This window comes from Pipra filicauda, unplaced genomic scaffold, assembly GCF_003945595.2.
Source record: "Pipra filicauda isolate LSUMZ 115617 unplaced genomic scaffold, ASM394559v2 scaffold306_size1276767_pilon, whole genome shotgun sequence".
Taxonomy (NCBI): Eukaryota; Metazoa; Chordata; class Aves; order Passeriformes; family Pipridae; genus Pipra; species Pipra filicauda.
This window is the reverse complement of record NW_024104428.1, coordinates 570,589-598,353: the sequence shown is the minus strand read 5'-3', so window position 1 is coordinate 598,353 and position 27,765 is coordinate 570,589. Positions and strand designations below refer to the sequence as shown.

Here is a 27,765-nt window from a genome sequence, read left to right as displayed (position 1 = left end):
CTCAGCCTGCTCCATACATTCTCTGCAGGGGGAAGAGAAATCAGGACCTGAATCTACTCTGAAGGCCAAGATCTCTTGAGCTTTCCCTGGAAGTCAGCTTCAAAGGAAGAAACAGTTAAAAGGATTTGAGAAAAGAGAGACATGTGCCTGAATGGTGGTGAGTGGAGCTGAAAAGTAAACAGCCTGAGTTATGGGGAGCATTCTCAGATGGTGCTTATTGCTCGCAGCCAGTCTGTTCTCTTTTCTGATGGCCTGAAAGAATTTCAAAGCATGACGTCCTGAGTAAAATTAAGAACTTGGTTAATTGCAAAAATCTATGAGTAATGCTTCTTACTATCAATTTTGTGATGTGTGCTGGCTGGATTCTGAAGCCTTCTGTAAGAAAATTACAGCGAATGGCGGGGGCAGGAGGACGCTGCTGGCCCAAGCAGATTAGAAGGGGGCATTTTATTTTAGAAGACCTCACAAAGTGGCTTAACTCCCAGCAATGTTGTGGTGCACAGCATGCAGGGAAGGTACCTTGGAAGTGGCTTCCCTTTCCAGAGTGTGTGCCACGAGGTGAGCAGTGCCAGGGAAGCAGGCAGCCCTGCTCCCTCATGCTGCACCTCCTGTGTGGCTGCGTGGAGGGAAACCTCCTCACCTCACAGGGATGCGTCAGGTACCCATACTTGTCAGCCTGGTGTCCCGAGGATTTATTAGAGGAACGCCTGGAAAAGGAATGTATCCAGTTTTGTTTTCTGGAAGGGTGAAGGATTTGGTCAATTCGATTATCCTTAATTGTTTTTCTGGACACCTGGTAAAACACTGTTTGGCTTTCTAACAGCCAAAGAAGAGGTGACAGGCTGCAGAGGAAACAGGTGTGAGTGTTAGTCACCTACAGCCACAAGGCAAGGAAATGAGTGCCTTGCCTCCTCCTTGCAGCCAAGCAGTGAGCCAGGCTGGCTCTCCAGGTGGCCACAAGCAATGCTCATGTTTAAAGCTACAAGGAGTGGGAAGAAGGCTAGGAAATTCCCTGAGCACTGAAGTCCTACCTATTGTAGAGCTTTCCCCACTGAGCTTCCCATTTAATTTAATTTAAATTCTCTCCCCTTGGTGCTCGTGCGTAGTGCAATGCACTCTGCTCTGATCCTAATTGCTGGATGCTCCATATAAATCCAGGCACTGCATCCTCACTGGGTCCTTTGCATGCTGCAGCTTCTTGTTTTGAATGCTAAGTGGAGGCAAAGATGAAGTGTGACCATGTGAGGGAGAGGCACACAAAATTGCTGCCTGTATACTAAGATGTTTCATTTGTGGGTTGCTGTTTTTTCATGTCTCTTTGAGATGTGACTGACAGAGGTTTGAGGATTGACAGATGGCTGGTGATCGGTTGAGGTTTTGTGATTGGGCAGATGACATCCAAGTGGGCTTGCAATGTGCTAAGACCCCCTCTATGAGCTCATGCAGAAGCCTGGTGGTAAAATCTGATGATTTAGTGATGTCAGACAGCATTGTGTTTGTTTGTTGATGTTTATGGTTTTCCTTAAAATGGTGGAAAAAGAAGAGAGACTTAAACTTGATTGAAGCAAATTGAAATATAAATTAGAAGCCATAAATTCATTGGTACAGAATCTTGCGGTTCTGTACTCAAAATACAGAGTTTGGCTTCTTGGAGAGAAAAGTGAAATTTAGTTTCCTTAAAAACCACCTCTCACCCCCAACTGGGTTATGAAGAAATAGCTATTTACATAATAAGCAATTTTTTTCCTGGTTGGGGGTGATGAGTTTCTGCCTTCTGTGTGTCTGAGAAACAGAGATGCCTCAGCAACACACATCAGTAGAAGAGATGGTTTTTGCATGTGATACCCACGTGGTATGATGTGGGGGCCTCCTATAATTACCCTCTGCCTGTTGAAGGGGAATGGTAAATTGGTCCTTTCAGACCCAGAAGAACCCAAGACTGATTTTTTGACAATGCACTCAGTATTTAGGAGTGTTGTCACCGAACCAGAGGCACCACAGGATGTGCCCACTGAAAGAGCGCTTCAGAAAACCAACGGCAGTGGTCAAAAGCCATGCAAGATTGCTCACGGGAAGCTGAGAACAGGGAAATGGGGATCCTTGATGTTGTCTGCTTTTCCCACACTCTTTCCCCACTTTCCTCTCAGGCCAGCTTTGTGAAGAACCACATTTCTCCCTCAGGGAAAGTAACAATTTAGCACAGCGGGGAAGAAAGAGGTTTCGCGATGTGCTGCATGAAATGATGCAGTATCGCTCAGCCAACATCTGGTAAAACGTTCTTAAACAGCCTCATCTTCCTGTATCAGCATTTCTAACATCAATAATTTTATTGGTAATAACCAGTAAGGTCTGAGATTTGTTGGAGGAGGATGGATGGCTGCATTTGGGGAGAGAATCTAAAGGGCTTTGAAGGATGCTGATAGAAAAATGCTGAGGCAACTTCACAATTACTGAGCTGAGAAATCTGCACCGATTTGCACTTCCCAAATTGTTTGGAAAACATGAGAAAAGCTGCCTTGAGAGTATTTGCTGGTGCTTTAATGCCATCAGATTCCTGAGAGCTGGAGAGCTCCCCAAGTGCCATAACGAAGGGTGAATCTAAACCTGGCTTAAATGTTCCTCCTGAAGCTCCTGTGGCTGTCTGTGCTGGTGACGTGAGGTGCTTTCTCTTGCACTCCCTACAGCCCTATCTCTTTGAGAGAAGCTCTTCTCCCATTCCTATCTGGTAGCTCTGAACAAATCCAAGACAGTCTTCCAGTCAAATTCTTCCCAATCCATATCACACACCTTTCCTTCCACCTGAGCAAACCTTTTCATTTTTCCTCCTCTGCTCAGAACTTTGATTGTCCTTGCATTAAAAAAAAAGACACCTTGATAAATCAATTCATAGAGTTAAAAAAAAAAAATTATTTTCACCCCGGAAAGCAGACCCATGTGGAAACTTCAGTGCAGCAATGACATGAGATCATCTTTCAGCTACCAAAGTGATGTGAAATAGCAGCCTGCAGCTGTGTAAGCAAATAGAGCAGCATTACAGGAATCCATGCAGAGGTCAGTGGTGACCTGTGGAGTGGTTTCTGGCCTGCTCTGTCCAGGCAATCTGCTCAGTGCTGAACTGGATGGGAACTCTGGTTCTGTTTCCAAGAGCAACAAAGCTGTGAGGTGGTTCAGATGAAAAAAAGAAGATGATGGAGGTGAAGAAACTTAACGTGATGCCAACATTAATATCATCTGGCCTTGGTAATTGCCAGAGATCTCCAAAGATGAAAGCTTTCTGCTTCCTTCAGTCTCCAGCTGTGACCTCCTGTCCAAGTTGCTGGACTCAACTGGTGATGGTCAGAAATGTCCTGCAGCATTTCCAGCCGTGGGAACAGGTGGTGACCTAGTCAGTGTGGTTAATATGGAGAAATTACTTCTGAACTGGGTTGTAAGATGCAGTGAAGGAGAATGGAGACACAGCAGAGAAGACCCACCACTTCTGTACCTTAAGCCATCTTAAATCCCTCAGAGTTCTGGGACTGTTTGAGGCTTCCTGTGTTACACAGAGCAGCCTCCAAGCTGCTCTATCTAATAATAAGCTGTCCTCTGAGCTATACCCCTCCTTAACTTCACCACCATCCAGGCTAGACTCCCAGTCTGTCTAGTACTGGTAATAAGGATGGACTGCTGGGAAAACTGGTGTCAAAAAGGAAGGCTGGTCTCAGCTGATGAAATTAAAGAACAAGAAGCTCAAGCCTCTTGAAATCCCTTCCCACCTGAATTGATTATAAATTGCTGAGAGCAGATGGTCTGCAGCAGGTTGAGGTCAGTGCAGCAGCTTCTATACAGGTAAATCATACAAGTGTACAGAAGTTCTTCAGCACGTCAGGAGAAGCAGTAAAAGGAGAAATTATTTATGTTATTTTTCAAAAAATTCCTCAGATGAAGCTATGCAGGAGGCCTAGTGGCCTTGGTTTGAGGAGAAAGCTGAGTTATAGATCATCAACAAGTAAAAATAAGGAAATCAATGAAGTAGTTTGTCAGTCTAAGACAGAAAAAAAAATAATAAAGAGACATATCCCAAAGCACATTGTAGCACAGGTACTATTTAAAAAGTATTGTAGTGACCTGGACAGGGACAAGAGCATGACCAAATTCATAACTAGTACAGGTGTTTCTACCTACTTATGTCTGTATCTGGTAAATAATATACATCAGCACATATGCCCCATGGCATCAATAACATTCCTAATTTGGGGGGTCAGGTGGTCTCTTCTATGTTTTAACATACATGTTGTTTACTTTTCTAGGTAGAGATCTGTCAGGGTAGATTTTTTTGCTTTGATTCCTTGAGTTTTCCCAGTTAGAAGTGTATCAACTTAAAAGTGTATCTTTTTTTTTCATGGCCAGCTTTTCTCGATAAGAAAGAGTCCTGAAAAGTGGGTACATGAATTCTGGATTTGTTTGCTTCCTCTGGAACATTGTTCTGTCATTGAGACTCCTCTGGCAGAGGAGGTTTTTTGTCCCCAGATTTCACAGAGACGATTCTGAGTTCCCATTCCATTTAGGGAAGAATTGTTGAAGTGCTTCATAGACTGTCTTTCTTTTCATGTGCCAGGGGATTTCTGAGGCAGTCCTGCTCTCTCCTGCCCTGTGAGACACCATGCCACAAGTCCTGTGGGCGTTGTAGCCTGGACTCATGTGATGGAATAATCTAAAAAGACCAGGAGATGAAGTAATTTGGTAGCAGCTGAAATTCCTGATAGGAGTATGAGCTGCTGCATTGGCACTGGAATTGTAATGATCTTTAAGTGCTCCAGAATCCTGAGTAACCTTAACTCCTCATAAAAAAAGCATTCTGGTGACCAGTTCCATGACAAGAGAGGCATGATTGCCCAAACATGGGGCTTATTGCTGAAGGCAGAGGTTCTGAGGGCTAAAAGACAGTGTCTTAATATTGATGAGAGACTGCTCTGTTGGTCTGGAGAGCAAGTAATATGGCACAGCTTATGTCTGTTTGGCTTTCCTCTCCCTCCCTCCCTCCCTCCCTCCCTCTCCCAGACCCCAAACAGGGTGTTTTTGTCCATGCTGCCTTGTGGGAGCTGTTATTCATCAGGCCCCCATCTGAACCATCCTGGGAAAGCATCACTGGCCTGTGAATAAATTGTCAGGGAGCATGGTGACCATTGAACAGTACTGGTGATAGTGGGGTCATACTGGAACCTGTGCCTTGGCCCTGGTAATTTGTGAGTCACAGATGGACCTTCACTGCCTGAGAGCAAGCAAGGTTTGTAAGAGGAAGAAGGCCATAAAATAAGCAGTGACCACACCACTGAGCTCAGAGAGAGAGGAGCTGTCCCACAAATCTCAACCTGCTGCATTTATTGCATTGCTTTTTTGGAGTAATGGATAAAGTGATGGATTTCTCAAGTCCTGACCGCCCAAATATGTGGATAAGGGCATAATCAACATCTTTGTTAAACTTGTGAGCTCATGCAGTAGCTACTTTGTGTAGCTCTGGAGTAATATGGAGCAGGGTTTGTTTTCACAGAGCCAAGTGACTCCAACTTGTTGTGTTTATGGTGCCTCTATGGGCGAAGTGAGCCAAGCTCTGGGACTCAGCTTCCCAGTCTGTGCATGGGCAGTGAGTACAAGCTGGCAGGGAGGCAGTCAGTCTTGAGATAACATGCCCATCATCTTTTTAAAACAGTATTTGTACACTAACACTGTTTTTTGACGAAGGGGGGCTATCAGCTATTAAACATCTAAGTTTAGCTTTGTTGTCCGTTTGTCACAGAAGTTTTTTTCCTTTCCTCTTCTTTCCTTTCCTCTTCTTTCCTTTCCTCTTCTTTCCTTTCCTTTCCTTTCCTTTCCTTTCCTTTCCTTTCCTTTCCTTTCCTTTCCTTTCCTTTCCTTTCCTTTCCTTTCCTTTCCTTTCCTTTCCTTGCCTTTCCTTTCCTTGTCCTTCCTTTTCCTTTCGTTCTCCGGTTTCTTTTCTTTTCTTTTCTTTTCTGTTCTTTTCCTTCTTTTCGTTTGTTTTTTTCTTTTCTTTGCTTTTCTTTTCTTTTCTTGATTCCCTTCTCTTTCTCTTCGTTCTCTTCTCTTCTCTTCTCTTCTCTTCTCTTCTCTTCTCTTCTCTTCTCTTCTCTTCTCTTCTCTTCTCTTCTCTTCTCTTCTCTTCTCTTCTCTTCTCTTCTCTTCTCTTCTCTTCTCTTCTCTTCTCTTCTCTTCTCTTCTCTTCTCTTCTCCACATTTCTTTGGAGGAGGAGAACCTTGGCTGAGTCTTCACTGCTTCTCAGTTTTGGGAAGGTGAAAAAATCATGGCAAGAATGCAACTGAAGCATGAAAGCCTGCAGAAAAAGGTGGTGCAGTCCCACTGTTACCAAACTGTGTATTCTTACACAGACGTGTGAAGCTGTATTGCAAAGCATTTTTAGATGCTGGAATAAATATCTAGTGTTGACAGAGAGCCTGCCCTGTGTCTGGAGATCCACTCTCCAGTGCACTGTGCTCTTTCATTTGGGGTGTCTTTGAAGTGAATTCATGTGGTGGTGTTTGTCCAGTCAGTACCTGAAGGACTTCCATTTTTTTATTTTATCTTAAGGGTAGGTGGAAACAAAGAGTGCCATATGCATATATAAGGTGGTTACATATGAGATTTTGTTGCAAACCTTCAGAGAATATAAAATCAGGAGCCTGCTGTACAGCCCTGAGGGCAGCCAGGAATATTTTGGCTGGCTGAAAACCTGGTTCTTGGTCACTGTTTGCCCTCTGCTCAGTCAAATCAGAAGTGTTCAGGTACTGAAGCGTGTTGATTTTTAATACACTGAGAATGACCAAGAAACCAAAGATTTTCTTTATTCCTGCCTGAAGCATCCAGGTAGCTGTGTGACTGTCTGTCAGTTCTCTTGGTAGAGACTTGTGTTGGCTTGTTGAGAGGCTGCAGGCACCTGGATAGTTTAGGTGGCAGTGAAGTGTAACACCCTACAGCTGTTTGGTGTTGTTGAATATGAAGGAGATGCCCTCACCTACTGACATCACTGTGGTGGCTGCTGCAGGCTGGAGCCCAGCCTGGGTAAAAAACCTGCTCAAGAAGAGAGAGAAGGACGTGGGTGGTGAGCCTGTTCTCTGTGCTGTGCCACGTGGTTCGCAGAACACAGTCTGGCTTTTATAAAACCAAGGTGAGTATGTCTGTAGGAACAGCCATCACAGCAGCTACTGGAGCTCAAGAAATCTAAGAATTTTTAGCAGGCAGAGATGTTTTCTTTCTGCACCTCTCTGAACTCACCTGAGTACAGCTCAGTAGGAATGCTGGACTGGGCATGTGCTGCATTGTGTTGGTGTGCTTCAGAGTTGCTAGCAGGACCTCAGAGACCCCAGAATAAGGTTCTCAGTTTGAATGCATTCCCTTGACTATCAGACACAACCATCTCTGGTTCCCAGAGACCCCTCTGCTCCACTCAGTGATAAAAGCACTTTTTAACACCAAAGCTGCTGTGTTCCCACGCCTGTTGCTGTCATGAGGGAGGCTGGTCTCAAACAATAGCAGAGGAATAAAGAATGGCCTCTCTAATCGATATCCTGCCTAGACGCTGAGTCAGGTGGCTCTTTAAAATTCCTACATTGTTCCTGATTTTTTCATTTGACTGGGGTAAGTTTTTATCTTTAAGGAAAGAAAACACACGGGACCAACTGTCTCTGCCTGCTCCACCATTCCCTTCCCACCCACCCCCACTCAGCTTTGGTGTCTTTGTCCCATGATAGCCTCCAGCAGTGAGGGATATAGATATGGCTTGCTAGTTTGGACTTGGAGCCCAGTGCGATGTGCTGTGGTTAGAACAAGGTGACTGGTGCTCTGAGCAGGGCTCCCTAAGTCACACACATCTGTAAGGCTTTAGAGAATGCAACCTTTCACAACTGCATTTCCACGTGGGCTTCTGTTTATGTGATTGGTCTTAAAATGGTCAGAAGGCAAGGCAGGGATGCAGGCACAGGTTTCCGGAAGATTTCTCCATAGCTGAGCGTTTGGAGCCCTGGCAGGATGCTGAGACAGTCTGTGCATGAACAGATATTTGGAAAATTGACAGAAGTGATATTTGCTTAAACAAACTGCAAGATCCTGTAGCTCAAGCTCTTGAATTCACCTCAGCTGCACTAGAAGCATTTTCCAGAAGGAGAATGGGGCCAGAGGGGCTTTCTGAAATCTCCGAATCTCACGGGGATTGTGAGATCCTTGCAGAATTCTGTTTGGGGTTTTCATTCAGCTCCTGTCATCCCTGAGCATCACCCCAGGGTTGCTCTCAACAGCCTAGACCAAGGCAGGGGCAACTGTGGCTTTGCTCCTTCACATAACCATGAGCCCTGCACCAAAGGCTGCAGAGAAGAAAGGTCAGAGACATCCCCAGGATTTTCTTCAAGGCTGCAGGGTCCCTAGGAAATCTTTATGGCTCTTTGGCACTGCTTGTCTCCTGCTGAAAGGCCTCAGCAGAGGGGGAAAGCATGGTCCTCACTGTGCCACCGGGCAGGAACTCTTGGAGCTGGGAAGGGAACTGGTGAGGGTTACATTTGCGCGTGTAGATACGAGATAAGAGCTGACCTACCCTTCACCCCAAACTGAACTCTCTGAAGCTCAAACAAGGTAGGCAAGTGCTTGTGAAAGTGCTGGGGGGGAAGCCTGCCAGACCGGTGAGTGTGCTGGTCTTGCCTGGGGCTGGGAGCACACAATGAATGACTGTCCATGGAGTACTTGTTAGGTCCGTGAGGAACTTGCTAGGCTCTCGACTAAAATGCTGGAGGACTGGTGCCACAGAGGAATCAGCAACCAGGGGTGCCTGTCAGGTGCCAGCATGAGGAGATTTTTTTGTTCTTTACCTTTCCAGAAGTGCTGAAGTTCTGGAAGAATTCTGCGTTTCTAGTGGCAAAGAGAAGGAAAAAGTCTGCTCAGCAAAGGCTCTTTTCACAGGCTGTGGAGCACCATCAGCAAGGGAGGAAGGCCAGCTGGTGGCAGGATCACAGGTGGAGGATGCTCCCCTCACTCCTACAGGCCTGCTCATGTCTGGAGTCGGGGAGGATGGAGGGCCCAGCAGTTGTGTGCCCTGCAGAGAGGGCACCAGGAGAACCTGGCAGCTGAGCTGCCTTCTCTTGTAGGTTAGAGCATCTGTGGCTGTTCAGAGCCACCAAGGATGTGCTGGCATGAAGGCCCTCATGATACACATCTGGCCCACCTCTGTGGGCGCCTCCTGCCCATTTGTTCTTCAGCACCTTTTGGTTCAGGGATTGCATTTTTTTCCCTGACTGGGGGCAGGGCTGTGTTTAAAAAGTAATATAACAGAAAAGAATCCAAAGCAGGACAGACCCCCAAGGTTCTCAGCGTGGTACTTGGCAGAGGCACATTCCTGTCTTCGGACAAAGCCTTTGTCCTGAGGGGTGAGGGTGGAGGGAGAAATAGAAATTACAGACAATGGAGAAGTCATTTCAGATGAAATACAAGATATTTGAGCATAACCTCTGACTGTTGCTTTCAGACATCCCTACAGCAATGCACATAACACACACTGTCAAAGGCTCTTCCCACTGTGTGAGTATAAACAGCGCAACATCCACATCCAAGTGTCCTTAGACAGAGTTCCTGTATTGGAAATCTCTTTCTTCTGGGAAAGAAACATCTCCCTTTAACGACATCCCTGAGTGTTTTAGTCTCCTGGGAGCCTCAGATGTGTTTTGCACAGCACAGGAAGCAGCGCCTGCCAAAGCAAGCACAGCACAGCACGGGGAGGGCTGGCCTGGCCCTAACACCAAGATCTCACCCCTAAATCCTACGTGCCTGCTCTCCCAGGAGCGAGCAGGAGGCTCTGCCTGTGCTGCCTACTGCTTGCGAGGTGCATTGGTGGGATGTGTTTTTGTATCGGATCTCAAGGAGCTGGGACAGGCTCTCTTTGCCCCGGTGTCTTTATGAAGGCTCAGAAACAGTAGTCATGGATACCTCAGGAGGTGTTTTTCAGCAAGCACACACCAAGAAGAAGTGACTCCTCTCTCTCTCTGAGTGTAAATTCAGGGTGCCAGAGGACTGGCAAGATGCAGCTTGCCTGGTTGGACACAACCTCACACAGACAGGGACTCCCTGGAGGTGAACTGAGCATTTCTTTCAGACCTGGGCTTCTGTGCTGAGGCTGCTGGTAAAGACTTCATTGGCATCAGCTGGGAAAGGGCACAATTGAGACAACCACACCTGCCCCACGGGAATATAAAGGAGTCCTTTAGCTCACTGCAGTGGTTGTGGGGAGTTGTTGTGTGTCAGAGCTTGTTAGGAGTGCTCTGGCTTTCCAGAGCAGTGTTGCTGGAGCCACCAGGCCTCAGCTGTGGGAGCATCCTTGGTACATGTGTGGATCCTTGTGATGGAGGTTGTGGAGGAGGTTCCTGAGTTTCAGGTTGTTTTGAAACACTCTGGTCAGCCTGTGGCCACTTGGGCTATCTCTGCTGTTGCCATGTGGAGTTAGTGATCACCAATGGCAAGGATGGAGCCAGGATGTTTTGGCTCTAACAGCATGTGATGTGGCTCAGGCTGCACACTGCTTCTGTGGTTCCAGCTCAGGTACTGTGGCTGCACAAAAGAAACAAATTTCTTACCAGCTTCTTCACCTTCCTCTGAAAACTCGGTGACGGTAAAGAAGACTGAAGTCCTAATCAAGCTTTTAGTCACAGCAGGTTTCCCAAGCCTTGGGGCTTGCCTTTTGCAGGGGGCCAATCTCTGTGGGGTGTATGCCTGGCATGCTGCTGGGGGCTCTGCTCTGCTCCAGGCAGCATGTGCAGATGCTTGCCTGGAAAAGCCATCACTTCAGGCAGCAGATCTTTCCTCTCTGGGAGGGAACGGTGGGGAGGAACGAAACAACCAGGGTACACCTCCATCAGCGTGTTTGAGCAGCAAAAAATCTCTTTAGTGCTCACTAGGGAACCCGAAGGGGGGGTGTGTGGTTCCATAAGAAAAAATTTGTTCCCCGCAGGCCTGAAGCTGCGGCAGCTTCCAGCAGAGATGAGCTGGGCTGCGCAGACGGGAGGCTGTGCCCTGCTGGGAGAGGGTGAGAGGTGCTGCCTTCCAGGGCAGCAGCTGGTGGGAAGGTGTCTGGGCTGCTCAGTGTCACGGACACGCGGTCGGTGGGGACGCGAGGGCCCGGCTTCGGCCCTTGTCAGCGGCACCTCGTTGACTTTTTAGCGCTCCCTTATCGTGTCCGCGCTCACCTCGCGGCAGCGGCGCCGATAAAATGCCATCGCCGCCCTAATCTCCCCGGGCAGCTCTGCAGAAAAACTGCTGCAGAGCACGGGGGGCTGAGCCTCCTGCAGGCAGAGGCCAGCGTGGGACTCCGGTCCGCAGCGAGGTAACAAAGGAGCGGCCCCAAGCCGGGGCGAGGCGAGGGCGGGATGATCTCCGCGGTGCGTGGAACACCGGGTGTGTCGGCGTGACCGGCACGGCAGCACGTGAGTTCTGTGTTGGAATGGGGCTTTTCCGTGCCTAAGCCACGTGAAGTGCTTGCAGGATGTTAGTTCCCAGAGCCATAAACAACAGAGGTAAGGTAATGGGAAGGAATCCGCAGGTTTTTTTGTTGTCTGTCTTTTTTTTCCCCAGTAATAACTTATATCTCTGTCTTGTTTCTTAAGCACCTAAGTAGTTCTGGTACAAACCTTAATTATCTTTTAAAAAGGCTATTATTTTTCAATATATAACTTTTACCTACCTGTAGGCCCATGGCAATTTTTAAAGCTGTGTTTAATATATATTTTTTTTTTAATAGGTAAGCAGCTTGCAGAGAAACACTTGGAAGAGTCCTCTTTATGGGTTTGAACTCTAAGGATCCCTGAATATAAAACAATAAGCAACAATTGAGCAGGTATGTAATTTTTGGAAACTGTAGCTGGTGCCAAGCTGGTGTACAGTATCTTGCCACTACAGGAGAATAAGGAAACCTGACATGGAATTGGCTGGAAAGAAGAATTACATACATTTTTTTGTGGAGGGCTTAGAAGTGACACTTCTCAAAGCGTGGCCTATTGGGGTGGTAGACAGTAGGACTGTGCTTCCATTATGTCCCTTTGGTAATCTGCCCATGGAAGATGAAGACTTTACATTCATGCTTTATTTAGCAGTCTGGTTATTGTTCTTTGAAATTTTAAAGAGCTTCCTTGTCGGGTTTGAGTGAATTTCATTCTAGAATTTGCTCCATCCTGAAGGGCAGAGCTATTTGCCCCAGACACTTGAGGTCAAACAGAGAAAGTGTTGAACTTGACTTTTTTTCTTATTTCTTTCCCACATTCTAGTGAAATATCCTAATTACTGACCTACTGGGCCACATCACCACTGTCTTGACTTACTATTTTTTTTTTTGCCTTTTGTGTGTGTGTGTATTTGTTTTGTTGTTTTTTTTTTTTTTTTTTTTCTTTTCCTGGAGTGCTTTATGATAACCCCCTCTCCCTGCATTAAGTACTTAGACCAGGAAAGACAGCAAGGTGGTAAGTCCCATTTTCAGGTGGATCCACGTGCTACAGATTGGTGTGAATTATCAGTGTCCTTATGAAGTCGTGCCCTTCTGAAGTCCTGCTCCTGGCCACTGTTTTCCCATGGACATCCTGTGTGGCATCCCTTCAGGGGGCTGGTATTTGCTGGTGCTAATCTAAGGCACCCAGTGCCAGCCACCTCCACTCTCTGCCCAGTGGGCAGCAATGAGGGGATGTGACCTATCAGCTGAGCTGCTCCTGTACTCCAGCAGCTCCTGTTTGCTGCTGACCCAGTGAAACAGTTGACCATGCCAGCAAAACAGAAAGGAGGAGAGGGAAAAACGAATAGAGAAAATAATAAAAAAAAAGGGCATGGAGTTAATGAAAGTGGGGGAACACTTCTGGTGTTATGATGTTACCAGACTTAGATTTCTGTAGCACCTGCTGTGCTTTGCTAAAAATGAGGCTAGTTAGCAGCAGCAGATGTGAATGTAACAACTGTACAGCTGTCAGGGGAATGAGAGAAGCTATGAGAAATCCATGAGTTAAGTAGATTCTATCACCTTTTTTTGTTGTTGTTGTTTTTTTGTGCAGGGCTTAGAAGTGACAGTTCTCAAAGCGTGACCTATTGGTTGTTCGTGTCAAATGATTGGAATGCTGTGGAGGGTGAGGGAAGGGTGCAGCAAGCAAGATGCATGATGTGTTCCCAATCAGGAAAAGGAGAGCATCTGGGGAATGGGTTACTGGAACTGTTGAGGGATGATGGGGTAGCTGGGAGGAAAGATGCAGCTTAGGAGTAGATGCTAGTGTTGCAGAAGTGGGGATGGGAATTCACGTAGCTAAGAATAAATGGGTTTATTTTATGGAAAGGATACTGGTGGTTATTTGGTAACCAGGAGCTTAAAGGATCAAAGAGTTTAGTAAGCCTTTCTGACTTTGCCTTGCCCTTCCAAAAATATATCCCGGCTGTGTGGAAATCACCTCCCATCCATTCCTAGACTTTAATCACCCCCTCCCATATAGGTGGCCTCTCGGGTTGCACCGGCTGGGTGAACTCTGGGATATATGATAGCACATTTGCTGAGCTGCAGGATCTAAAGGTAAGGCCAGTATCTGGAATGCCAAGATATTTGTGAGGGGAAGCAGGATTCCTGGTCTCTTCAGCTGCCTGCCCTCAAAATGGAAGGAGAAGGCATTTCGAATTCCATAAGTCTTTGCAAGCTCCAGGCTATAAACAGGCCCTTCCTGTAGGAACAATAAAGATCTAATGGTAGTCAGGAGATGTCTGCTTTTCTCTGCAGGCCTAATACTACTGGGAGATGCTTTTGTGAGGAGGATGAAGCCCATCAGTCAGGGGGACAGAAGTGTCCAGTGCTACTGGTGTAGATCATTCAGGAAGATGGTATGGAAGACAGACATGGGGTAAAGAAATGAAAGCCTTGTCAAGCTGAAGCAGAGGGAGACAGAAAGGGGAAGGAGTCAAAACAAAAAGAAAGCAGGAAAAAGGAAGAATGAAAGAACTATTGCCATTGTTTTGTACAGTGGCTCAGCCATTGAATACACTCCATAAACACTGTATTTTTTCAGCAAGCCAGGCTAAGGACCTCTGTGGGGGCAAGTACACAAATGGTGGGTCCCCAAGTCCTGCTGCTGTCTACAAAGTCAGTGAGAGCAGAATTTATCACCCATATAACTGAATTCTAGGGGGAGGTGCTGTGGCTCTAGCATGGTCTGGCTCCTCTGTATCAGATTTCTGAGTAAGCCTGTATTCCCAAAAGTAAAGTGAAGGTTGATATGACCAAAGGAATGTATTTGCTATTTTACTTCGTGGATCACAGGGCAAGTGCCACATGCAGTAGTCATGGATGCTGTGTTTATCCTCTCCTCCCTTGCTGTCTTGAACACAACACTACAGCAGCTTGTGTCTCTGAAGCTGTTCTTGGCATTTAGACTCTTTGCACTAAAAATCTTCGTGGATCTCTCACCACAGCCCACAGCCATTCCTTGGGGTGCAGAGCATGCAGGGTGTTGATGTTTTGGAAGTACTTGTAAGACACTCCTCTGTACTGCCTGACCCTAGTCAGGGGACAGAAGTTACAGTTACTAAAATTTCATATCCAGTAGTACATTGCAAAGGCTGGTGTTTCCCAACAACAGTGACTACTGCCTCACCCTATAACCACATCTCTGCCTCCAATCAGAAACACCAAACCCAAGCAGCCTGGAGTGTGCCACCTTCTCCCTCTCTGGTGTGTGGTCTGTCAAGGATGGGCAAACTGCTCGGGTGATGCAGGGAACCCTCACGGTTAAAGTGAAATCTTCTGGGAAGTAGGTTGTTCTCACATTCATCAGCTGTGACAGTGGGGGGAAGTGCCTGTCCCATTTCCTGTCCCAGGAGAGTGCCTGGACCCATTGTTTACAGTGAGCAAAGCCACTGGACTTCACACCTCCTCGTACAGTGATGCTACAGTAAAATGTGGAAGTTCAGACATTCCCATAGATACAGACTGTGGGACTCTGTCCCAAATGGGAAATCTGCACAGTAAGATGCCAGATCCATGAGCCCTTCTCCCTCCTGGGATGAAATAACTCACCTTTTTTTTCATTATGAATCTTACCAGCCCTGGGTGTTGCCTCACCTCATTCATTAGCCAGCCAGTGTCTGTGTAATTAGGGGTTAAGTAGTTAATCTTCAAAAATCCCTTGGAAGTCAAGGAATCCATATATTTGCTTATTTGTAATTTGTATACTGCCCCTGAGGCAACCAGGCATGGGAATGCAATCCCATGTTTGTGTGCTTAACAACTGAAAAGAAGATGTGGGGAGAGGTTTGAGTTTTTACAAGAGTGTAAAGAAAAGCTTTGGCTGTTTAACCTCCTCCTTCACCTTCCTTGTTGCACATTTTGCATCTTCCTGATACCCAGGAAGCACAAGGAACAAGCCTGTATTTTAGTGTGCATTGAGACTGGCTCTTCTGACACAAGATGAAGCTAAGTGTGTGCTTAAGCTTGGTTTTGTCCCAGCCAGAGAAGAAGACTCCTGTTTTTTGATCAGGGGCCTGCTTGTGGTAAGGCCCACAGAAACGTGTATCAAATGTTAAGTTTACTTAAAGCTATTACAATCAAATTACTCGAGGTAGGCTGAGCCAGGAGTACATGGTGCTGGTATAGTGCTTCTAGAGATTTTTGTTGTTGCTGCTTTTTGCAATGCAGACATTAGAACTTTACAGGGAATGTGTCTGTCCTCCAAATGGATGGAGATGTGTAGCTGCAAGGGGGAACAAACGTCGTAAAGTTGGTCATTTGTGGCTGTGTACTATTGAACTCTACCATCAATGGTCTGAAAGACAGCAAAATGGTAAATGACCAGTAGGAGTGACTCAAAAATCAGTGGGCTGCAAAAAAAAACAACCAAGGAAAACACAAAACAAAAACAAAAGACCCAAAGCAAACAAAAAAACCCCCCCACATTACTGCAATAGTCCAGATCACTCAGACAGATGGGGCCAAGTATAACATTAGCTGCTCTAAGGCACATGTCAAAGAATAAGGAATACAGGCTGTGCTTATCAGCTGGCAAGTTTTTCTCGGGAAGCAGTGATGGGAAAAAGTGGGGGCTGGTACAGCTCACTGGCTGACTGTACAAAATTCCAGGATGATGCTGTAGCTGAGGGAACTCACGCAGCTTTCAGTAAATAAGTTTAAACTGAATAGCTCTGGGAAGGGCTGAGTGTGTGTGTCACTTAGTACTAACACAGTCATTTCCCATGTACTCTATTTAGTGCTTTTGTTGGTGATTCCTGGATGGAAGAGGTTCCAGGGAAAGTGCCTGAGGGTATTAAAGAATTGGGAAAGGGGCCTTCCAGTGAAAAAGGTTGAAGAGCTAGAGTGAAAAGGGAAAGCTGAAGGCTAACTTTTTTCTGTGTCTAGGTATGCTTACATGGGGAACAAACTTTCTGTGGTCTAGCTGGAGGGCACTAAGATCCAAAAGCTGGAATGTGAAACTGGGTAAAAAGCCCAAACAATTATACAAGGAAAAGCATTATTTTTTAACATCATCTGTAACTAACCACTGGAAAAACTCAGTGAGGGTTTTGGAGGATCCTCCACAGGAGTCCTTTAAGTTGTGGCTGGATTCTTGTCAGAAAGTGGACCCTTGTAGAGATGGGAAGGATTTCTGCCAGGTTTTCAAGGATGTGGGTCTAGATGATCAGGCCAGTTCTTTCTGGCTTTACAGTCAAATGTTGGCTCATAGCTTTTGGTAACTATGAGGCTGAGAATTGTACAGGGTGGGAGAATCAAGATTTTCCCTGGCAGGACCAACCAGGCACAATCTTTGCTGTGAGAAGAGGGCATGGGCTAGATGCAGCGCTCTCACCTGAGCTCAGAGTGTTTGGTTCACCTTTTTGTTGGATTGTGCTGCAGTGATATCCCCAAGTAAATGAGGCTTCATTAGTTGTCCACTGAGGTGCTCAGAGATAAGAGATAGTAAGTCATAATTTATCATGCTTTAATTCTCCTCTGGCCAAGGCAAGACATTCGTTGTACATACCATCACCTATGGCTTTTTCATCTATTTCAAACTTTAAACCTTGAACAGTTACTCCCCTATATTTCTGAACCAAACTAGAAAGAGTTTTTCTTTCTGCTACCTCAAGGAACTTTTTTTTTCTTTTTTTTTTTTTTTCCTTTTTTTTTTTGTGGAAAAGCTAAATTCCTTTGATGCTGGGGTTTTGCTTCATTTCTTACCTTATTCCCCACAGACTTAAAGTTTGACAGAGGCCGAGACTGTGCATGTGGAAGAATCTGAGGCGCAATGAAACTTCCTGAGAACAGCCCTGGAAGGATGAGCGCTGGTGCAGATGGAGGCTGGGACATCAAGAGGTGCCAGCAGAGGCTCTGAGCCTTTGCACACAGCCAGAGTGACCAGGTACTTGCTGTAGCAGCACTTCCTAGGAAACACAATGGCCACTTGTGAGCCAGCCCTGCCCCGACACAGTGGAAGAAAGCCAGGCAGGGCAGCGTGTCCCCTGTGGCCAGGAGGGCTGGCTGGGTGGAGCGTGGTGAGGGAGGGCAAGCAGGCGAGGGTCTGTGGATGTGGCTGCTGAGGCTGTGCCGGGTGGGAAGCTTTTCCTCTTGTGACTTCACCTGGACTGTGTGCCAACCTCAGCACACAATGTTATCACTGCGAGCCAGCACATGGTCGGGGTGGCCGCGCTCGCACACTCGGGCCCCAGGAGACCTTCCAGTCCTCGTAGCTCTTGGCTTTGATGGCTCTTGCCAGAAATATGCCATGACCACATTCCCTGGGTTTGTTTCCACTGGTACCAGCACTGCCTGTGCTCATGGGTGACCTGTGCCACTGAGGTGGGTATCTAGTTGTGAGGAGTAAGTGAGAGGTTTTGTCAGGAACCAAAGCAGCGACCTCTGCTCTACCCCACCCCTCTCTGGCAGTCTGAGCTGCTCTTGGCTACTTCCTTATCTAGGGTTTATTGCTGTGCAAAACAGCTGAGTTAATGAGTCAAAAAGAACTCTCGGTTCCTGTTGCATTAAGGCCTTGCTGCCCGGATAAAAATCGTTCCCAAGAAGTGTTTTCCATGGGTCAGGGATGCATGGTCTGCCTACAACCATCTTTACTTTTGCTAAATACCTTGTCTAAAAGGAATAGTCGGGCCTGGATCATCAGAAGCTCTTGGCAGTTTCACAGATCTCCTCCCGTGGTAGTCTTAGAGTCTTCTCTCTAAGGCACACAGTCCAGGTTAAATGCTGCCTCTAGAAGTCTCAGCCTGAGCCTGTCCTATTCCCTGCACTATCAGAAAACCTACATTATTTATTTTGTTCTGTTGTTCCATGAATAAGACCTTTCTGCCCAGGCAAGCCCAGGCATCCTTTCTTGAAAAGAAGAAATAAAGAACCTTCCCTTCATTCCTAGGCATCCTTTCATTTTCCCAGGACAGATGTTTCTAAGGCAGTTCCAGGTTTTCCGTGCTTTGGCAGGATAGGCAATACATTCAAAGGTAGAGCAACAGCACTGGACTTGTTTGCAGGAAATGGAATGGTTCCAACCTTTCATATCTAAGATTCACCAGGGACTAAAGTCTTTGGTGTCAGGGAGACCTGTTCATGCACGTGTCTGTTTCCAGCTGAATTAAAATCTACTTGTAGAACAGTGACATGGCTTTTGGCAGGCATGACCATGTATGCAACAAATAGAATTTTCAGGAGTCTCTATTTTTGGGTGTCTCTTTCAAGTACGTGGTTGGTGGATGGTTGTTCCTAAGTCTTGGTAGTTTCACCACCTGTGTTAAGCTCAAAGGAGACAGGATCTGTGTTCGTCTGTGGGCTGTCCTTTGGCACGTGGATTGTGCTCTGGCAGTTTCTTTATTCCTTTGTTTTCTCCTGAATGTTCTTTGCTATTCTCATTCTAGCCTTCTCAGTTCACATTTCCTCTCATGGTCTTGCCTGTGTCCTTCAAACCTCTTCCCTTCCATGGACAGCAAAGATAGGCACTATCTTTCCAGGACTTGAGGGATGAGACATTGCTCATAGATGGGACCAGCTTTTGAAATGCATGAGCAAGAATCCTCAGGATGATGCAGTACATTGTCACTCGTGACACTGCTTTCTGGGCCACCTCACAGATCATAAATCATTTTTGGCAGCTGGACTAGAAATGGGCAGATTTAAGTCCTTCAAATTGCGTACTAGCAGCCCATGTGTAGATCTAAGATCTCATATGATATGTACAAGGTGAGAAGACAGTTCTGGGGGGGTACTTTCTTACCTTCTTCGTTCAAGCTGGCAGGTGGTCATTAAGGTAAGCTGGCTTTTGAACCAGAAAATAAGCACTCTTTTTCTAATTTGATGATTTATGGGTCACGGAGAGCACATAATAGGGAGCTCTTGACAGTAGAGGGCTTTCATGAAAACTGGAGAATAAACCAGGCAGGACTGATGTCTCTATCTGTCACCCCTAAGATGTCAAACACCCTCCAGGATCTTGGTACAAACATGCTATAAAAAAACCCAGTCCCTTCTAGTTCTCAGTTGTGTTTTGGAACCAGACTGATAGGTCATTTATAGTCTGTTTAATGGCTGCTATCTTATTTTTATGTCAAGCAAGTTCTTAATCATAGTGCCATGTAACTCCAATGCCTTCCTGGAAGGGAAACTGCCTTCCAGGATCTCAAGTATATATATTGTACCAGCTTTGTTTTATTTAACAATGGTTAAATTTCCTCAGAGAAAAGTTTTAACACCGTTCAGTGGGGTGAATTTTCTATAAACCCACACTGATTGCCCCTAGTTATATTTCCCTCCTTTTATTCCCTGTGTTCTGTGATAGCCACCTAATTACTTAGTTGAAGTCTGAGATCCTATCACAGGTCTGTAGTTACCTGTGAGTAATTACAGTTAGGAGATAATTATAAAGTAATTATGCCCTTCTACATAGTCTTTATAAAAAAGGCCAGACTATGAGTTTTCTTCTTCTCCGCCAGGACTTCCTCATTGCACCAAGAAGTACAGCAGATCAACATGAATAGTGCAGACATATCATGTGCAGCTTATTTAATAAACCAAGTTTTAGTGCAAGGTATCCAGTCCTGCTGATTTAAAATGCCTGATTTTAGTAGGTGGTATTTAACTCCTCTGAGGTACAACAAGAATAGATATGTCACCAACAAAGTCTTTATCAACCTTTTTTCCCCAGCAGTAGGATAGAAGTATTTATTGATTTATTTTCTTGTTGTCTGCATTATTATTGAATAATCTAAGATTTCTATCCTATAACAGATCAATGCCATGATTAGGACTAATTTTGTCCTTACTTTACTTTTTAAAAAAATAGCTTTGTCACGTTTTTTTTTCCCTTTTCACTTCCATCGTATCTTTTTTATGATTTCTATCTCCTAATTTATATTCAGCATCTCTCTTACTATTTGTTAAATGTGTTTTACTTACTTAAGCCACCCCCATTTCAATTTTTAATGTGGTTGTTTTTTTTCAATTGCACTATTCTTTCTTTACTGGGGAGATGTGTATTTTTGGTTCCTAGTAAACAATTTTTAAGCAGTTCTCAATGATTATTTATATTTTCTTATTTAAATCCTTTATTTGTGTTGATTTTGCTCAGAATTCTACTCAAGGCTGGGAAACAGGACTTCTTAAAGCATCATGCCTTTCAAAGCATTACCAGTTTGGACCTCCTTCTGCTTTCATGTAACAGTGGAGTTGGGTGGGGATCAGTAAACCTGCTACCAGCCTCTCATTTCTGCCACCAGTTTACCCATCCAGAGAAGGTAAAACACAGGTTTTGTTCTTTTTGGATTTAAGATTTGAAAAATGAGGAAGCCGTTTAGAACATTTAAAAATCTGCAAGGCCGTTTTTGAGTCAGCAACATCACTGTGTGTTAAATTAAGCAATAACTGGTGTTTGTTTTTCCCTTGGTGAGTGCTCAAATAACCAGTGCTGCCATATTCCAGTGTTGCTTGGTTATCCACTGCAGACCCAAATCATCAGTCCAGTTGCTGGAACACTGACTCACAAAGCTTGAATATTAATAACCAGGAAATTATGATTCAAAGTTACAAACAAGCCAGTAAGTAAAACTTCAGTTGTACAAACCATCCCAACATCTTTTCCAATGTCTTACAACTGTGGTCCCCTGGGCAGGCGAAGCCATGTTGAATACAAAATGGAAAGGAATGCCACAGTTGTGTATGGCTAAGGAGGATGTGTTGGAATGGACTTGACTTCTGTACTGTCCTTCTGTAAAGGAGGGCACCCTTTTTTTGAAAGACAAAGCCAGGGCTGCCACTGCATAAACCCAGCGCTGGTCAGGGGGAGTAGAAACCCACCAAACCTGCTGCACACTGGGCCAAAGCAGGGGTGGAAACAGAAATATTAGAGCTCATGTCCTCACTTCAGAGCTTCAGGGACTAGAGAGATGCAGGCCATTAAAATACATGCCTGTATTTTTCTGAGAAATTACCTATAATAATAGCTGCCTTCATTTTAGTGGTATTTAACCATCAGACAAGAATGGAGCCTCGTAGCACAGGGCAAGTGGAAGACTATTCATGAGTCGCTACACCAAGGTGGAACTTGCCACAGAAACAGCTGCTGAAAGTTCTGCCAGGTCTGACAGAGAACCCCCAAAGACCTTAATGCTTTTTTTAAAAGGATCTTGAAATGCTTTAAACCATATTGATCTTAAGAATATCATATTCACCGAACACTAACAGGACTGCAGGGAATTGAAGTTTGCTGGAAATAATGAACAAAAAAACCAACACAGGCCTCTCCAAACTGGAGAAGCCCTTCCACCCTATGACCTATGTTTTCTGGTAGGTTTGTACATAAATAATCCCTGGCTCCCTTCACCTGGCTGTTTACTAGTTTGAGGCCAGGTTGTCTCAGTGAATGCTGAAGACCTTTGGATGGATGATTTATCTATGGACAGGTTATCTTCTTGATCAGGAAAAGAGAACGACTGGCTCAACAGCTTCCAAGTTCAATAACCTCCTTTTCTTCTCAATAAATTGTTGAGGCATGAGAGGCTTCCGTTACTTGCTGGCATCTTTTACACTGTGCCCAAAGAAACAATCATATCAGGCTCAGGAAGACAAGTGGCTGAAAGGGCAGGGAAACAGGAACCGCCCCCACAGATGTCCTTCCCAGAGAAGCTGGGAACAGGCTTTGCTGTGGGAAATGGGAAGCTGAGGTCAGCCAAAGTGCACGGCAGGTATGTGCATCTCTGGGGACTGGAAGAACAAATAATGGCCTGCTTTGCCTCCCCATCCCTGCCCTGTCCTGCCTGTGAGCTCTCCTGGGCCACCTTCTCACCCGGTGTGCACAGCACACCTCCAGTGTGTCATTCCACGGTGTGGAAATGCAGGCAGGGAGATAAAGGTGGAGAGTGGGTGGTGACAATGCTCCTGAGAGCCCTGAGCCTACCACTCAGCAAGGCAGGCCTTGGGGGTGAGAGGAGAGCCCAGAAGAAGGGAGAAAGGAGTAGGGAATGAGTCTCCCTCAGAAGCTGGAAGGCAACAAACCTCATAGACAGTGAGGTAACACGAGATGCTTCCACATGTACCCACTTGTTTGGATCTTTCAGAAGCTTTGTCCTTTCCAGCTCCTTGTTGCCTGGGGATGTTAAGAGGTTGTACAAGAAGTCTTGATAAAACAAAACACATGGAGATCCCCTCAAGAGGCTGGAAGATATTATTAGCTCCTCTTTTACTGGCAGGCCTGGAGCAATTAATTATTACCAGAAGTATTATCAGGTGCTTGTCACTGCTTTCCCTGGATCCACTTCAGATAGTCCAGACTGGCTGTAAGCAACATGTTCCCTGACTGGCCTGATACCTCACAACTCCTGATACCAGTTCATGTGGTTCTCTGAGGAGAATCTCAATAGTGGTGGGGGGGGCATAACCTAGAATATATGCTGAGATAAATTTGAGTCCATGGATCACTTAAGTATGTAGCATGACTACATTTTCGTGTCTTCTTGGTGATGTCCTCCAGCTGATGTGCTCCACCTCTGTGACTGACCAGGTGGTAGGTTCTAGGCAGGGGTCAGAGAAAGGGACAGGTAAGAGGAGGGTATATGGGGACCTAGGAAGGGCATTTTATATGTGATGGCTCCATAGTGCATGTTTAGCACCTTGCCTACGAGCTCTGTGCCCTGTCCCAGTGCTGCTCCTCAGAAATAGCACCTGCACTGGCACAAGAACGTAGGATTTCTAACCAAGGCACTGTTGTAAAGAAATAACCTGGTCAAGTTTTAAGTGAAATCATGCTCACCCATGAAATCATGTGTCTAAAAGAGTACTCTTCTGTCTCCTGTCTCTAACCCTGTTTGTGCAGAGCACCTACCTTTGACACACGAGAGTTCATCTCCTTTGCCTTAAGTGTTCTTTGTACTTTTAGTGAGGTTTTTATTATTAACCATGTTATTGAAGGAAAAATCATGCAAGTCAGCTGGTATACTTGAGAAGTACTTGCTGGAAAAGGGATGCAGGTTCGGGTGAAAATACAGATTATACTAGTAAATAGAGTCAACAAAGTTTACAGTGATTCTGCAGGTTAAATTATAGACATCAAAACGATCCTCGCATCAGTTTAACTCCAATCTATTCAACCACTGTGAAAGTACCATAAAAAAAAATCACGTTCACAATAGGTATAACTGCATCACCGCGAGTTTCCTGTGTTTGCTTGGCCTTATTTTTGTGCTTGCAGGAAAAGTTTAAGGAACGAGGGATGAGGGAAGAGAAAGGCCGGGTTTTAGATACAGCGTAATGGACGCGCTGCACCTTCTCCTTTCTCGTTCGCAGCGAACCTCGGCATCCCGGCGCTGTCGGCGCATGAATGAGAAAACATCGCCCGCTAGTGGCTCGGGCCGCGGGAGCTGCTGCTCTGCTGATGCTGCTCCAGCAACTGTGCTGGGACAAGGGACAAGGCGGGTGGCTCTCCTTCCTCCTGCCCTCGGATAAAATCAGCATCCCTCTGGAAAAGGTTGTCTCTGAGCTGAGCGAGAAGAGAGGTTCTGAATGGAAGCGCTGTGAGTCGCCTGCAGGCTGTTTGTTATGTTTAGTGTCAATGTCCAGGAGAAACACTCTGGATAAGCCATGACATCCAATCTTACGCTTAATACAGTAACAGAACAAATTGGTTGAAATGTGGCTATGGTGAGCAAACACCTCTAAAGCTGCAGCACATTCAGAGCTGTCACTGAAGCCACAGAACAAAGCTGTGAACACTCCTGAAGGTTCCCTGAGGACAGCCCTCCTTACAGGGCTTGAAGGTACCGGGGGTGATCTAGGGGCAGCACGGGAAGTAGTACAGCACCACCGTGCTCCACACTGCCCCATTTAATTAGGCCCACTCCGGAGGAGATAATTAACTCAAGTGGAATTCTTCACTGGCACAGCCAACTTACTCCCAGACCTAAGCTGGTATCTCCCCAGTTCAGCACTGCACTGGGTGGTGCAGACAACCTGTGATGTCCAGGCTGAGTTTTCAGGACTGGTGGCAAGATATTATTTTTTTTTTCCAACTGAAAATATTCTTCTGAGATTTCTCTAGGTCTTTGGCCCTATACGAAACTGTAGAGACCAAAGGCCTCAGCCTCCCTCTCCCCCCAGTTGTTTTTCTGCTTACGAGGTAAGATCATCCTTAACAGATGTTTGTTTACCTCTTCATAAAAACCTCCTGTGATTCTGCAGCCTCCCCAAGCAGTGTGCTGCAGTGCTTTGCTATTCTTGCCATTGCAAAGTGTTTTTCTAATGTTTAGCTATATCATTTTTATTGCAAATTAAGCTGATTATTTCCTCTTCTACTTTTGGTGAATGTAGGGGACAACTGTTTAGTCTCTCCAGCCATTATAACAAATGTTTATGTGCTGGAAGACTGTTATCATGCCTCCCCTCCTGTTGTTCTTTTCCTAGAGAAAACAAACTCGGTTATTTTATCCATTCCTTATAAGTAATGGTTTTTTTTCACATCTCTTATCATTTTGTTGTTCTCTTTTTGGACTCTCTCCAGTGTGTCTGTATCTCCTGTAAAATGTAGAGCCTGGAAGCGGACACACTGTTCCTGCTGAGAGCTCAGCAGTATCAAGTAAATCCACAAAATAATTGCTTCCTTTGCCTTATACACAAAATTCCCATTAAAGCATCTCAGAGTGAGATTTGTCTTCTTCTGTGGGAATCTCACTTAACAGACTCATATTGGGTCAAACCCCATCTCTTCTTTGCTGCGCTGCTGCCAAAACGGTTACAGTTCAGTTTGGACCAGCACATTTGGTGTCTGTACAGTCGCCTTTCCTGAACTGTTCCTTGGTGCAGTCACCTCTGCAGAGGGCAGAGCACAGCTCTCCAGTGTCTCACGTTCCTCTCAAATTCTGACTGCTCCAGCCCCCTGTCTTCAGGAGGGAGTGCTGCCCCGCCAGCCCAGCTGTCATCCTCTTGGTTTTGTCCTCTAGGCTGTTGTCCGAAACACTCAAGGAAATACTGAGAAGCCCTGGAGGCAAAACTTCAAGGACATGAACCTCCCAGCTGGAAAAGTGAAGCCCTGATAATTACCCTTGATAATGGTAATTCAACCTGTGTAGCCTCTGTATGGTGGCTTTTCTTGCTGCTCTGGGAGCCTATGATCTAGATATTTTCTAAAGGATCACAAAAGTCAAGGTATTTTATACCTAACCATTTCCTCCTCATCTACCAAGCCCGTTAGTCAAAGAAGAAAATTAGCTTGGTTTGACAGGATTTGTTCTTCAAAATTCCCTGCTGGATGTTTCTTATCAGCTTATTGTCCTTTAGCTACTTATAAATTGATTGTTTCATAATTGGTTCCAGTATCTCTCTAGGTATCACAGTTAGGCTGACTGGCCTGTAATTCCCCAGGTTCTCTTAGAACAGTAATTTTCAGAGAAGAACTGCATTTAGGTGAAACAGCTATAGAAAGACATTCCACTTTTACCCTGCTTATCTTTATTCACTGTCTAGTTTTGTTCCATCCCTTAAATTACAAACACGTTTCCCATAAGTATTCATCCTCCACTTGAGGCTCAGCACAATCTGGCCCTATCTCCACCTCTTCTGTGTTCCTGCCCAAACTCTCCTGTTACACACTTCCCCAATTCCCCTCCTCCTCAATGATTTATATCTTCCTCCCCCTCTTTATGGTTTGTTTGCAGTTCCCTAGCAAAACATATTCCTCAGCAATTTATATCCCCCAGTGCCTGTAGGGCTCTGAAGAGAGTCCTGGAAAAATCTGAGAGCCTTGCCCTTAAAATATGGGCAGTGACCCTTGCCAGTCTTGCAGGGACGTGGCAACGCCTGCCTAAAGATTTATCCAGGGCTGGCCACATTTAAATGATTTCTGAGACCGGTAGGTGGCAGAGAGATGATGAAATCTGGGAGACTGGTCCTGGTGATCAGAGTGGCAGATCCCTCTGGCTCTAGGATGGACAAGGACACCTGTTGCTGCACAGCAGGTGTATGCTAAGTTGGGTGGTGCCTGGCAAACAGGAGTGTTGGGTGACGCTCCCAGCTTCTTGCAGGGAGGCTGGATGTGTCCAGTGTTCAGCCTCAGCCAGGAGCAAAAGGTTTGTGTGTTCAGCAGAAGAACAGGAAGCATGTGCCACTTTCTAGCTAAGCAGATCGGGAGAAGATAACTTTGTTTGAGGGAGGGGTATCGTTATCCAGGGTTGTGCGCTATATAATTGCACAATCTGCTATCATGCATGAACAGAGCTGTTCAATAGCATGGCCCTGCCTTGTCCTGACATCATGTCTGTGTTGGAAATCCGTTTGGAATGAAAAAATCCCACATTCCCCAAGTGACCTCGTAGGCTCTGAGCAAAAGGCTGAGTTGCAGTGGAGACTTCACAGACTCAGTGGTGCCAGAGGCAGGAGCTCAGTCACCAGCCTCAAAGCAGCTAAAGGATGAGAAGTCAGCCACGAAGCAAAATTCTTTCCAAAGAAAATAACGCTTTAAAAGTGCAGGAGATGTCCGTGGTTCTTTGAAGGCAAGAAAAGTCCCGAAGGCAAGGAAAAGTCACTGTGAGTAACAGTGTTACTCTCACTAGCTGCTACTCTTTTTAGCACCGTTTTTTGGAGAGGAAAGTACTCAGCACATCAACAAGTTGCCTAATGAGAGCTTAAATGCTGAGCGAGGTTCACAGGTTGGAAGTGTTGGCCATTATCAGTCTGGTACTGTCAGTATGCAGTTCTTTTGCAGGCTCGGTGAATGTCACGTGTTGCATGTGAGGTCCAGTCTTCTAGACCTTTGGCTTTATGGTCTGCACTCCTTTCTTTCACAGCCACAGGTTTTCACAGCCTAAGAGAATCAAGTCTCCTTCTTGCTCTTCTCATGTTCTGCCTTCTCTTCATCGCCACATTAACCAGCCACTTCCCTGCATAACCCCAGCACAAGAGGAATTCCCCACTGCCCATCCTCATCTTAATTTAGGCCCTTTTCTTCAGGGGGAGGAGGCCCTAGCGAGCTGGAGAATCTGTCCCAGAGCTCAGTGGTGCCTTTTTAAAAAGGCATCCAGGTGAAGTGACTGTGTGGTTTTTCCACAAATCAGAAATGTCCTGTTAAAATCAGCGTGCCCTATGCTAATGGCTCTGCACCCTAATGACAGCAAAGAAAGTCATCTGATCATTCAGATAAAAGTAACATTTACCCAAATGATAAGAGACTGGAATATAATTTCTGCATCAGCTGCATCTTGCAAGCTGTCCTGCAGCTTGCCAGACAGTGTTTGATATTTGGACAGTGCTTGTG

General features: G+C 45.7%; 1 protein-coding gene across 3 annotated transcripts in view; it reads left to right on the top strand.

Moving 5' to 3' along the window:
* Positions 1-27,765, top strand: part of GJA8 (gap junction protein alpha 8) — a 35,600-nt gene that overhangs the window by 1,871 nt on the left and 5,964 nt on the right. The window contains exons 2-6 of one of the 3 annotated variants that reach the window (XM_039383360.1): positions 29-157; positions 11,766-11,861; positions 17,228-17,394; positions 20,599-20,764; positions 23,808-24,034. The gene's annotated coding sequence lies outside the window, so the exon portion shown is untranslated. The remainder of the gene's footprint in view (positions 1-28; positions 158-11,765; positions 11,862-17,227; positions 17,395-20,598; positions 20,765-23,807; positions 24,035-27,765) is intronic. The other 2 variants (XM_039383359.1, XM_039383361.1) reach the window with 2 other exon arrangements.